We start from the raw sequence: 12,404 nt of genomic DNA, 5'->3' as shown, positions 1-12,404 counted from the left end.
GTTCGAATACTGCCTTGGGCATGGATGTGTATGATGTCCTTACGTTAGGTAGTCTTAAGTAGTTCTAAGTTCTAGGGGACTGATGACCTCCGATGTTAAGTCCCATAGTGCTCAGAGCCATTTGAACCATCAATTACTAGCTTTAGATTACATTTAAAATAATTTTTCTGAACCTGAATGGTTCTACAGGGGGGGGGGGGGGGGGGGGGGAAGGGGGGAGGAAAGGGGGGGGGGGTTCCCCTCATCATTTACAACCCAGCGCGCTTTCTGATACCAAACAGTATCACAATGCTGAAACTGTTCCAGAGGGTACGAGAAACCTATCATTTTCCCACGCAACTGGCACTCCCATCTACATCCGGCCACAACAACCAGTGCGCCCATCCGCTCAAGATGACTCAGAGCCTTCTACAGCGCACGTTCGCTGTATGCCTGTTCATTGCCTTCTGCGTACTCATGTTTACATTTACTTTGATTAGTAATGAAAATATATTAATTCACGTCGCCTTCTGGGTGGCGTGAATTACTTTGGTTTAAATTTGAGTGAGACCCTTACATTATTATTAAAATTACTGCTAAAGCCTTTAAAGAAAATTGCAAATTAGAGTGGGTATATTTATACAGTACTGCGTAACAGAGTTGCTACGTTACAAACCTTTCCGCAAATTGCTGCAAATATCAGTGCTCGGTCATCAACAAGTGTCAGCGTGCGGCCCATTGATATGGGCTTTCGGAGCCGAAGATCCACTCGTGTACCCTTGATGAAATCATGACACAAATCTTTACGCCTCGCCTGGGCCCGTCAAGACTGCCATTGGACTGTTGATGACTGGAAAGATGTTGCCTGGTCGGTCGAGTCTCGTTTCAAATTGTATCGAGCGGATGGACGTGTATGGGTATGGAGACAACCTCACGAATCCATGGACTCTGCATGTTAGTAAGGGACTGTTCAAGCTGATGGAGGGTCTGTAACGGTGAAGGGCATGTGCAGTTGGAGTGATATGGGATCCCTGATACGTATGGTTACGACACTGACAGATGACACGTACGTAAGCATCCTGTCTGGTCACCTGCATCCTTTCCTGTCCGTTGTGAATTCCGACGGACTTGGGTAAATTATAGCAGGACAATGCGGCATCCCACATCTCCAAAATTGCTACAGGGTGGCTCCAAGAAGACTCTTCTGAGTTTAAACACTTTCGGTGGCTACCAGACTCCCCAGACATGAACATTATTGAGCATAGCTGGGATGCCTTGCAACGTGCTGTTCAGAAGACATCTTCACTCCCTTTTACTCTTACGGATTTATGGACAACCCTGCAGGATTCAGTGTGTCAATTGCCAGCAGCACTACTTCAGACATTAGTCGAGGCCATGCCACGTCGTGTTGCCGCACTTCAGCGTGCTCGCAGGGGCCCTACGCGATTTTAGGCAGGTGTACCAGTTTCATTGGCTCTTCAGCGTATTTGCTGTTCGCAGCTGCTTCGCGTGTCTACAACGCAATTTTATAAACGTCTCTATGGCAACGCCTCTTCATAGCCCTATAGTCGGCTATGTTTTCGCCTACAGCAATTTGCGCTTCGCGGTTGAAAGCTGTCAAAAGTGCGGACAGGTGACAGGGATTTCCTTAATTTGACTCGATGTTACGAGTGTCTTAGTAGTAAAGAATAAATGTATTAAAATTTCAAGCATGATGCGGCAATTTTTCGATTATACCAGGGTTTATGACGTCATATCTCTTAACTATGCGTCGTACAATGACGTATTTTAGTAGGTACATTCATGTTTAATGTTTCATGTTTTAATGTTGATGTGGATATTGTATGCGAAATACGTTTCCAGCAGAGGTAGTAGCAAAGTGGAAATAAATTTAATCGTAAAGCGTGATGCGGCAGTTTTTCATGCATATCATTGTTTACGACGTCATATTTCCTGATCTATGATGGTTCTTACCCGCACAGCGATTGTTGCCTGACACTGAAGGATCTGTGTACCAAGTTTGATTGAAATTCCTCCAGTGCTTGTAACCTCCCCACCGCAATTTTTTTTTAAAAGAAAGAAAATATAGCAATACTTAATAGAAATGGGAGCCAAGTGTAACCTCGCCCACAAAAATGTGCTGACAATGGCAACCAAAAACGTGAAATTCGCAATCTGACTCAAATATAAATTCCTGATGAAAAATTAAAGTCCATTCAGTGATAAGAAAATTTAATTAAACCGAAATATCGGTCTTTGGCCCTGTGTAAAAACAATCAGAATTAAAGTCTTACCTCAGAATAAATGGATGTCACATATCTGCTCTTGTTGTTGCGCACCGCTTGGAGGAACTGCATTGCAAATAATAATATTCTCTTTTTTTTTTTTGTAATTCTAGTGAAATTTTTCTTCAAAAGAAGTGGAATGAAATGGGAAGTGCAACGAGATCTTTAGTTCAATAAAAAATTAAATTTGAAAAAATGCTTTTGAAATAAAAGTTATTATTGGGGAACTTGTTGGAGAATAATTACAATAAATAAATTTTTTTACATTATCTAATGATTATATTAATTAACAGTATACCTTATTCCTCATCTTGACCATTGTTGCCGACCGCCTACATCACACAACCGCACTGGGCTGCTACTACTGACCGACCGCTCTGCATGACGACTACAGACTGAGTACTGCTCTCAACTAGACAGAGCTACAGACTCGCAACGACTGACTGACTGCTACTCTGCATAGCGACAACTAACTCGCAAAGACTACTACTGACTGAGAACCGCTCGCAACACTCGCGCGGTCAAGCGCATACTCTCTGGTCACAGATGCTACAATGCCTCGCCATCGCTGCTGCGTTACATACGTGTTTCATAACCCTCCACTCGGGGGGCAAAAATTTGGCAGCGATGGTGAGTCATTTGGACTTGCCAAGCGCGGCAAAATTTTTCTTTAATTAACAAAATCCTACAACTTACAGAATATTTAAATGTTGTGCACACGCACTAAGTACAAAATATATCAGACAAGGACAAAATGTGAATACTAAACATAGTAGCAAATCAGAAAAAAGTATATACAAACTTTTTGACAGATAAAGTGCACAGGCACTGAAAAAAATTCTTTAGCATATGCAGAACAAATAAACAGACTGGCAAGAATAATTAGATGTAGTACATAAAGTAAATGTTGTGCACACGCACTAAGTACAAAATATATCAGACAAAGACAAAATGTGAGTACAAAACATAGTAGCAAATCAGAAAAGTATATACAAACTTTTTGACAGATAAAGTGCACAGGCACTGAAAAAATTCTTTAGCATATGCAGAACAAATAAACAGACTGGCAAGAATAATTAGATGTAGTACATAAAGTAAATGTTGTGCACACGCACTAAGTACAAAATATATCAGACAAAGACAAAATGTGAGTACAAAACATAGTAGCAAATCAGAAAAGTATATACAAATTATTTGACAGATAACAAAGTGCACAGGCACTGAAAAAATTCTTTAGCATATTCAGAACAAATAAACAGACTGGCAAAAAAAATATTATGTTGACAAGTGTACATGCACTGAAAAATGTCTTTAGCATTTTCACAACAAATAAACATAATGGCAAAAAAAAAAAATTCATGTCCAAAGTGCACATGCACTGAAAAATGTCTTTAGTATTTTCACAACAAATAAACATAATGGCAAACATCATGTCGACCAGTGACATAAGTGTACTCACACTGGAGTTTAGCGAATCGAAAAATGTATAACCTATGAACATAAATGATGTTACCAAAAAAAATTTTTCTTTATGTGACAAGAATCAGGATAGGAAAGGGAAGGATTGCATCATGGTTGTAGCACTTTAGATTGCACACAGCTGCTCTGAAAGTCCATATCTTTCCACAGTAGTACAACACCAAGTGACACAACTTGAAGTTCTTTTCCCATCAGAATTTATCAGTGTAGCCAAGACACTGAACTGTCGTAGTAATGTTCCATGTTTTCATTTTGGCAGTACATTAGGTACACCAAACAGTGGGACCATAATAATGTCTTCATCGCTCATGGTGGTGGACAGCATGTCGTGTCAACACCACACTCTTACAAGGCACACCAACGTAGAATTAGTGCAAAACCAAATATAGTGCTCCATGATCACTGGGATAAACAGGACAAATGGACATTGCAGTAATTCAGGGTAGTCAGCTTATGAGGTGAAGGACATCAAGTCACATAATATTGACAATTACAGTCTTCATTGATAGTTCGTGGCATTCATAGCCCAGTTATTGAACATTTCTGTACCAAGTATGTAGTATTACAGAAAAATGTTCATTAATTGTTTTACATAGAATCAGTAGTCTTCTTTTCCTGGTTACAAAATATTATGAAATAATCGCATTCTTTTCAGTTACAGAGTATAATTAAGAATCATTAACCTTCTCCTAATTACAGTTAATTAATCATTTGTCATTCCAAGCTATTAAGAATCATTAGCCTTCTTCTAATTACAAAGCATTATTAAACAATCACATTTATTTCGAATTACAAAGTATGAACATTGAAAACAAGAGTTAATTAATGGCATAATTAATAACAATTTCGTTGATTGACATTAATTATTGGCACTCAGTGGCCATCAAGTATTGAATAGAATAAAACATAGTTCATCATTCAGTATTATTCAGATCATTACAAAGTCATTATTAAAAATCAGTTAATTACAGTCAAATCATTAGTAATCACAGGCATTACAATAAACAGTGGCAGTTATTAGCTAGTGACAAAGCATTATTTTGAATATAGTCTCATTAAGAGGTCATTACTCGAGTGACATGCTATTCAGAGTTGATCAGTATTATTCAGAATTATCATAAACTAGTGACATTATGTGGGACTGGTAATACATTTTTTTGGGTAGCAATGCATTGCGTTGGGATCGATAATTAATTGCTGAGGCATAATACTTTTTGCTTTTGACCTATTGTTGCAAATGAGGATAGGTAACGTCATTCGTCATGAGTCAGCTGTAGCAAGATTATGTAACAAGGCAGTACATGTGATCACATTTATAAATGATAAACAAAAATGGGTAAAAAATATAAAAATGCAAGTACTAGAACAGGTATAATAAGTAACAGGTTTAGTAAGTGTCATGAAAAACTTCTCCTGGAAAAAATACAAAAACGGATTATTGACCTGAAAGAAGAAACGCACACTATGCTGAAAAGTAGTGAACTTCGAATTAACAAGTAGTGAAATGTGTATAAAATGTGTTCCATAGCTGTCCTTTCCAAAACTTTCCGTCATCCTACTATGCAATGTAACACCTGCTGTCAAAGCAAACCGCAACAAATACTTAAATAACTACGTAGCATAAAGAAAAAAACTTCATTATCCATATCATCATAACTTCACCATTATCATCACCTGTAGAGAAAAACTTCATTATTCATAATACCATTTCCTTCATCATTATTCATCAGTATTCACTATCATCTGCAAAAAATCACTTCATTACTCATTACATAACTATTCCTTATCTCTAGCATATTTCATCACTAAAAATAAGATGTGTAGTTCTCTCTGACAGCCTGCATCAATCACCTTGTATTCTGAAAGAAAAAATTAGTTAAGACTGCTATTCTGTGATGAGTATAGTATATTCTTGTTAATGTTTGTTAATCCTGATCCATTTACTCTTCCTCATAAAGTTATTGCATCTCCTTTCGTTTATTCCGTAGGTGAAATTCCCATTTATGTTAAATTTATTTCTTAGAATCATCATTCCTTTCTGAAATTGATGAACAAAGATTAATGTCCTGCATTTAAATCCTATACCCACTAAATAATGACTGGTTTATGGTGACACAATTAACCATACAGCATAACATGACAGAAAACGTAATATGTCCAAGACATTGACAGTGTTCGGATGCGAAAAAATGTACACAGAATAATACAATGCAGTAGCAAAAAAAATGTGAAACAGTCACGATGTTGAGATGTCATAAGGCAAAAAAAAAAATGTCAAAGTCGACTGGTGTGTGTTATATCTTAACTATTTCATAGTGCATACAAACAAAACTGGAGTACAGTCATATACACAAAAAAATGGAAAATGTGCACGGTCTGATGTGTAACGACAAGAAAAGCGACCTGCTAACCTTACCTTGCCGGGCACTTGCCAAGAAAAAAAATACGATAATCATGAATAAGTAGTCACATAAATATAATTGCAGAAATAGTCGTAAATGTGTAAATTCATCTGGAAAAATATGCACGGTCTGATGTGTAACGACAAGAAGAGCGACCTGCTAACCTTACCTTGCCGGGCACTTGCCAAGAAAAAAAAACGATAATCATCAATAATTAGTCAGGTGAATTAATTGCATTAGTAAATGGCATCATAGTGTGTTGAATCATACAGTGGTTTCACTCAATAAACGGTTTAATGTTTGAGATATGGTGATTGCCTTTCGATTTTCTGGTTCTCAAAGTTTCGACGTGTACAACATTGGGGTGAGGGATACTGCGAATCCGATACGGACCTGCGTATAGAAGTTCAAATTTACTGCACTTACCTTTTAATTTGCTGGATAAATAGTGTGTACGTACTAATATCTTCTGTCCAACGTGAAAGTCGCAGCGTGTACAAACCTGTTTTTGCTGTCTTCTCCGGCGCTCTGCGGCACGTTTGATGTTGTTCAGCGCAATGTCAATTATTTTGTGGTGTCGTAGGCGACGATTTTTGGGGGATTCTATTAATTCTTTAATTTTGTTCGGTGGTTCAACGTTTTTCAGTATAACAGTCGGAGATAGCATAGTGGATTCATTTGGAATGGAATTAATTACATCTTGGAATGAGAGTATGTGTGTATCCCAATCAATATGTCTTTTGTGGCAGTATATTCGGCACAGCTTACCAATTTCCTTCATTAATCTTTCACAAGGGTTCGAAGAAGCGTGGTACTTGGATATATAGATCGGAGAAATGTTTCTAGCTCGTAACATGCGTGTCCATACGCTACTACGAAATTGTGATCCATTGTCGGAAATTACTTTCATTACATGCCCTACATGAGATAGAAAATGTTTTATAAATGCATTTGAAACAGTTTTAGCAGTAGCTTTGCGTAATGGAGTGAAAGTAACAAATTTTGAAGTGAGCTCAACAGCGACAAAAATGTAGCAAAAACCTCTGTTAGTTCTCGGAATCGGACCAAAAATATCTACTGCGGCCATGTGTCTTAATTTCACAGGTATAATGGGATATAAAGGAGGAATATGTGAAGTGGTGTCTGATTTAGCTTTCTGGCAAATTTTACAAGACGCTAAAACTCGTCGTATACGTTTGTCCATGTTGGTAAAATAACAGTTCTGTCTCAGTATAAGAAAACATTTTCGTGCTCCGTAATGTGCGTAACTTAAATGAGTGTACCAAATTAGTTTGTTAACCAGTTCGTCAGGAATGCATAATAACCAAATGTTGCTGTCAGGATGAGAGCGGCGAAACAGAATGTCATTGCGTACAGTGTAGTGGTTCCTAATCGTAACATTTTTCCTATCTTGCCAAAGGTGTTTAATTTCTTTCCACACATTGTCCTTATTTTGTTCTTGTGCTATGTCCTGTAATGACGATGAAATAAAATTTTCAAATGCAACTTGCTGAATGTACATGACACTGAAATTTGTTCTGCAGAAGTTGGTTGCTACGTCTTGCTGATTGTTGCCGAGAGAACGCGATAGTGCGTCTGCTATAACATTTTGTGTGCCGGGAATGTGAACAATCGTAAAATTAAATTCTTGCAAATAAAGTTTCCATCTGCTTAATCTGTCGTGAGTGAATCTAGCCGAGAGTAAAAACTGTATCGCTCTGTGGTCTGTGTAAACGGTGGTATGTCTGCCATAAAGAAAGTGCCTAAATCTCGTAAAAGCCCATACAACACATAATGTTTCAAGTTCTGTAACAGAATAATTTCGTTCAGCGGGTGACAAAATGCGGCTTGCAAATGCGATGTTTTTAATTACTGTAGAACCATCTTCTTCAATTTCCTGAAAAATATGTACACCTAAAGCGGTGTTAGAGCTGTCAGTGGCAATGGAAAAATTTCTGGTGAGATCTGGGTGCGATAAAAGTAGAGCATTCAATAAAGCATGTTTCAAATAACATTCTCGTGAACAAAATTCTGCGTGTCAAAAGTAATGTTTGCGTTACTGTAGTATGCAATCTGTGCTGTATCTGGTTAAATTCTATCGTTCGTCCTGTTATTTACGGGAGGATGCTGTGGCATATCCACTATATGAACTGTTCTGTTATTTCTTACTGACGTGTTACGCTATGGATGACACCTATTGTCTGTTTCATTCATGATTATTCGTTGTTGCTGATGTTGTTGCTGCTCATAAGATCGACTGTTATTAAATGTACGCTGAAAATTGTGCTCATCATTCTTTTTACGTCTGTCCTAATAATCATTCCTATACGGTGTATTGCGATAGGAATTGAAATAGAGTGTTGTCTGTACGTAGTTATTTCTTTGCTGCCATGCGTTACTATTTGTTGGAGCTGAGACTATACATGCACGCGGCGAAACATTAAAGTTTGGTTGACCTTGTAGACTGCATTGTTGGTTAGGTATGCTAAGCGGCTGACTTTCATGCTATTGTGGTGAAAAACATCTATTGTTACAAAAATATGGTTCCGACTGCTCAAAATTTTATACATACTGATGATTACGATTTTATCTGTAATTAAAATTACGGCGGTAGTTGTCATTACGGGAGTGCCTACTGAATATTGTCACATTCGGTAAAAGTTTGTCATATCCGGTTTTCATTACATGTTCTTAATCCTAGGTAGAGCAATAGTTAAAGAGCAGTTTGGATAGATATAAAGGATAGTAGAAGAAAAGGCAGCAGTGCAGAAAACTAAAGATGAAACAGCACTACTACAGCTCGGGGCCCTATGCTCGCTACGGCACATATTCATTAAAGCGTAATGAATCCCCTGAGGTCATTTACGCACTGCAAATAAATTTTAGCTTTTGTGTTACAGGCAATAGCGGTAAAATTTCAAAGGCAAATTGTTGTATCCGTGCTAATTCAAATTTCTTCATTACAGGCAATGCTGTTGTAAATACAAAAATAAATTGTCGCATCTGGTTCAAAGCTAGCTTCTGCATTACAGGCAATAGCGGTGAATGTACAAAGATAAATTGTCGTATACAGTGCAAAGCGTGTGCCTGTACGCTGTCATTATTAAATTCCTTAGATTTTCTTACAAATGCAAATTGCTCGAAATCTACGTTCTCGTCACTTAGTTTGATAATACGTTCAGGTTTGTGTGAAAGTCTGTTTGTCTGTGTGATTTCGGATTTCAAGTTGCGTAGCTTTTCAGATTTTAAGTCGCGTGGCTTTTCGGATTTTAAGTCGCGTAGTTGCTGTAAATTGTTCACATTATACACGCTGCGTAAGTCTGACAAATGCTCGCAACGTGGCGGATTCTGTGACGTATTGGTGACTGAAATAATTGTTAATTCTGTTACTTTAATACTTTCGTCAATCTGGTTATTGTGTCGTTCACTTTTCTCGTCAACTTCCGTATTCGGAGTGTATGAAACTTCCACTGACTCTAAATTAATTTCGTCGCGAATCTGTACTTCGTTTTTAGGACATTCTTCAGTGACTGCATTAATTTCATGTAACTGTGTTTCGCTCGCTGAACATTGTTCAGTGACTTCATTAGTCTTGTCTTTATGTGATTCTGTTGTACCTACACGTGTGCTACTTGATTCTTGTGCAACAGTGCCAACTTTTTTATTACTGTTATTAGCACAAGTCTTGGTATCCTCACGTAATTGATTTGTATTATAATAATAATGCGCGGCAATGGCATCAAGCTGTTCATTAATCTGTTCATTCCGTTCACTAAGTTGTTTGATTTTTTTATTAATGTCGTCTTGATCTTCATTCGATTGTTTATTTCTTTCATCAATTAATTCACGTTGTTTGCGCTCGTTTCTCAGTATTTCAGACATTAGTTGTACAAATGCCGCAATTTGATCCAATGTAACTTTCCCTACTCTATTATTCGTGCTGTTTGCTCGTGTACATGGAATTGTTGCGCTTTGTATGACCATTTGGTCATTCTGTAATTTACAAAAACGTTTCTCACTCGAGTCCGTCATATTTTCGGTACACTGACCACTTTCATTAGACAAATTTGTCTGATTGTCACGAGAATTTTTCACACCGGGTGTGTTAGGCTGGGCAGCGCTCATTACTGTAGACCGCTCCGCGTCATCAATTGTCGTCAATTTAACAGACGAGACAATTGAGTTCGTTTGTTCATCATTAAGGTAAAAGTCATCATTAGTGGTTGGAATGCACTGATTGTTAGTGAACGCAGGATTGTCATCATTACGTTGCGTATCACAATTACTATCGGTCACGTTGTTTAAGTCGGTAATTTCATTCACAATACTTCGCGATACACTATTCACAGTCTTTCGCGACATTTTTACAATAGTCCAAATTTTTCACAAAACAAATAAGCACAATGCAAAAGCAACACACAAATACAACAAAGCAGCAAATTGCCGTTGACCTGTAGAAAGAAAGTCACAATATTATTAAAAGCGTTGCGCCAAATCCTAATTATCTAAGCAAATAAGAGCAGATATCTGACTGTCGCTCAAAAGACTCTCAACGAAATACGATCCTGGACTGGGTGTCGCCAAGTGTAACCTCCCCACCGCAATTTTTTTTTTAAAGAAAGAAAATATAGCAATACTTAATAGAAATGGGAGCCAAGTGTAACCTCGCCCACAAAAATGTGCTGACAATGGCAACCAAAAACGTGAAATTCGCAATCTGACTCAAATATAAATTCCTGATGAAAAATTAAAGTCCATTCAGTGATAAGAAAATTTAATTAAACCGAAATATCGGTCTTTGGCCCTGTGTAAAAACAATCAGAATTAAAGTCTTACCTCAGAATAAATGGATGTCACATATCTGCTCTTGTTGTTGCGCACCGCTTGGAGGAACTGCATTGCAAATAATAATATTCTCTTTTTTTTTTTTTGTAATTCTAGTGAAATTTTTCTTCAAAAGAAGTGGAATGAAATGGGAAGTGCAACGAGATCTTTAGTTCAATAAAAAATTAAATTTGAAAAAATGCTTTTGAAATAAAAGTTATTATTGGGGAACTTGTTGGAGAATAATTACAATAAATAAATTTTTTTACATTATCTAATGATTATATTAATTAACAGTATACCTTATTCCTCATCTTGACCATTGTTGCCGACCGCCTACATCACACAACCGCACTGGGCTGCTACTACTGACCGACCGCTCTGCATGACGACTACAGACTGAGTACTGCTCTCAACTAGACAGAGCTACAGACTCGCAACGACTGACTGACTGCTACTCTGCATAGCGACAACTAACTCGCAAAGACTACTACTGACTGAGAACCGCTCGCAACACTCGCGCGGTCAAGCGCATACTCTCTGGTCACAGATGCTACAATGCCTCGCCATCGCTGCTGCGTTACATACGTGTTTCATGCTTCAGGAGAAGATGTGGAACATACATACATACACACACACACAGACACACACACACACACACACACACACACACACACACATATATATATATATATATATATATATATATATATATATATATATATATACTGATTTCCTATAATGTGTTTGGATTTACATGTATCACCAGTTGTTATTTGAGCCATCTTACAACATGAGTACACAGTTGTATGAGAAAAGTACTAAAATTGTGGATGTTGTACAGTGTTAATTTATTTAGTTTTCGGCTTACAAGCTTTCATCACTCTTTAATCGATTAATTATCTTATGCTGATATGCAGTACTGCAAAAGGTATTTCACATAGGAAGTGAGGAGCAAACACAGAATAAGCTTCATCTCTGACAGTGCGACGATAACGTAATTCCAAGTGTTAAACCTTAAATAAATGTAAAGCGGAAAAACCACTAGGACACTGAAATTAAACATTGATTGTGTGTATGTGTGTGCGTATGTACGTGCGTCCAGAGATGAGTGGGAGGAGGAGGAGGAGAAGGAGGAGAAAATCAAGAAAAAATTACAATCTATTGGAGGCAGATATGCGTGTAGTGAAGCAACCTAATATTCTAAATAATAATTTGAATTAAACTAACAATCACAATAAAATAAAATTAATGGAAGACGTTCCTTCTTTCTGACTTCGTTTCTCGTCCGCCCCGATCAGGGCGGAATGTCGCACTTCGCATATGGAGGTACGTTCGTTCTTACTGCGCATGCACACATCTTTTAGCCACTAACTTGGAATAGCTGTAAAACAATAAATACGAGAACTCTACGACCATGTTTACTGCAAATGCA

The sequence above is a fragment of the Schistocerca americana genome, chromosome 8 (genome assembly GCF_021461395.2).
Source record: "Schistocerca americana isolate TAMUIC-IGC-003095 chromosome 8, iqSchAmer2.1, whole genome shotgun sequence".
Lineage (NCBI taxonomy): Eukaryota > Metazoa > Arthropoda > Insecta > Orthoptera > Acrididae > Schistocerca > Schistocerca americana.
The sequence above is the reverse complement of the archived record's forward strand: the minus strand, read 5'-3'. Positions refer to the sequence as shown.